General features: G+C 44.6%; 1 pseudogene; it reads right to left on the bottom strand.

Moving 5' to 3' along the window:
- Window positions 1-653: 653 nt before the first annotated feature.
- LOC124723384 lies at window positions 654-771 on the bottom strand (annotated as a pseudogene).
- Between the last annotated feature and the right edge of the window lie 1,172 nt (window positions 772-1,943).

The raw sequence follows: 1,943 nt of genomic DNA, 5'->3' as shown, positions 1-1,943 counted from the left end.
GGGTAGCCTCATTCATTGTGTGGTCATGCGAACATCCAAACACGATAGCTTCATTCCACTATTCTGTCACGTGTCCACGGCTATCCATCTTCCTGCGCCGATTACCCGCAACCGACTAGCACATACACAGCCCTTCGCTGTCATTGCTTACGTCAGAGCTGGAGGGTCGCTCGATCGCATTGTAACAGCTCTACACCACCTCCAGTATTTCAAAGCGACAAACATGCTTTTCCGGGAATTACCAAACATCCTGCGCGGTGAGCTTATTCGCCTTCTTTTCCACATTACCCCTGCTACACGCTCACAAGTGCATATATTTGTCTACACTCCGACTTCGTCAGTGTCTCACCAACGTGCAAAACCAATAATATCTCTCTTCAACCGTCAAGTTCCTTTCGGAATACAGCAGCCAGAACACTGAAGCAAAATTCTTTCTCATCCACTCCTCTCCTCCCGAACAGGCCATGAAGGCGCAACGGTACTGACCGGCAGCCGTGTCATCCTCAACTCATAGTCGTCACTGGATGCGGATATGGAGTGCCATGTGCTCAACACACCGCTCTCTCGGCCGTATGTGTTTCCGAGACCGCAGCCGCTACTTCTCAATCAAGTAGCTCCTCAGTTTGCCTCACAAGGGCTGAGTGCACCCCGCTTGCCAACAGCGCTCGGCAAACCGGATGGTCACCCATCCAAGTGCTAGCCCAGCCCGACAGCGCTTAACTCCGGTGATCTGACGGGAATAGGTGTTACCACTGCGGCAAGGCCGTTGGCCTTCATCCACTCCAGTTCGACATTTTCACATTCCAGGGCACAAAAGACAGCTAATGACCTACTTACTAATACGACGATATGGTTACCTTCGTAGCTGGCGGCATCTCTTACCAAATTACGAAAAAGTATCAATCTTCTCCACCATATCGTTCTCGTTTCCCAGAACCCTCTATTGGGCCGTATATCTAAATTTATCCCTCCTATGGGACAGTCTTGAAACTACGTTAAGTACAAGAATGTGTTTCTTAGCTGATACTGATGTCTCAGTTTCTGCTGAATTATTTTGACTACCTTATCATGATCTTCAAAGACTGTGCAGGTGCCAGAATTTACATCCATATATAACATATGTAAAGTATCCTTCTGAGGTTCAAGATTCCTACAGGTGTGATCTATTCCTTGCTTCTTCAGTATAAATTTCCGATATTCGCTAGTCGCAATAACCTGATCTTGTGTCTCTGTGAGAAATCCTACAGCTTAACCATTGGAAACCTGTTTAAGCCAACCATTTACTAAATGCTTTATACGGCTGAGGACGATTATTATTGTTATTATTATTATTATCATTATTATTGTTTTTGTTGTTGTTGTTGTGTTGCTTGAGGCTTTCTCGACGGATTAGTAGTAAATATGGTTATCGGGGGAAATGCCAGATGTCGTTGTGAAAATTAAACAATATTTCGTCGCCACAATTTACCGACACCTTTAGATACAGTGAACACATTGCTGAGGCTGTGACCGAGGTCAGAGAAGATTTCTAGGGGAGAACACTCCAGTCATCGGTGTTGATACCTGCTTTCTTTTGGCAATACGTCGATAACATCTTTGTCCTCTGGCCCCACGGCATTGCATCGCTGGATTCATTTTTGCAATACCTAAATTCTCTTCATTGCAATATAACCGCTTACCACGCGGTTACATTAACCTGTGATCTTACTATGCTAATCGATTACATAATTATGTAACCTACACAAATGTATTTCCGAAATTTCATTACTATTCATCAATTATCCTTTGCTGTTCCGATTTTTTTCCGTCAGTGTATATTAACTACTGGATGGAATGCAAGAAATTGCGGGGCTGTATTAACAGACGTCTCCCACTCGTGCACAGAAAGTTGGACTTCAAATGGTGTGATGTCAGTGTCACTGGACGCGAAATGTGGCTGCAAT

The sequence above is a fragment of the Schistocerca piceifrons genome, chromosome X (genome assembly GCF_021461385.2).
Source record: "Schistocerca piceifrons isolate TAMUIC-IGC-003096 chromosome X, iqSchPice1.1, whole genome shotgun sequence".
NCBI lineage: Eukaryota > Metazoa > Arthropoda > Insecta > Orthoptera > Acrididae > Schistocerca > Schistocerca piceifrons.
Note: the sequence above shows the minus strand (reverse complement) of the source record. Positions and strands in the feature narration are given on the sequence as shown.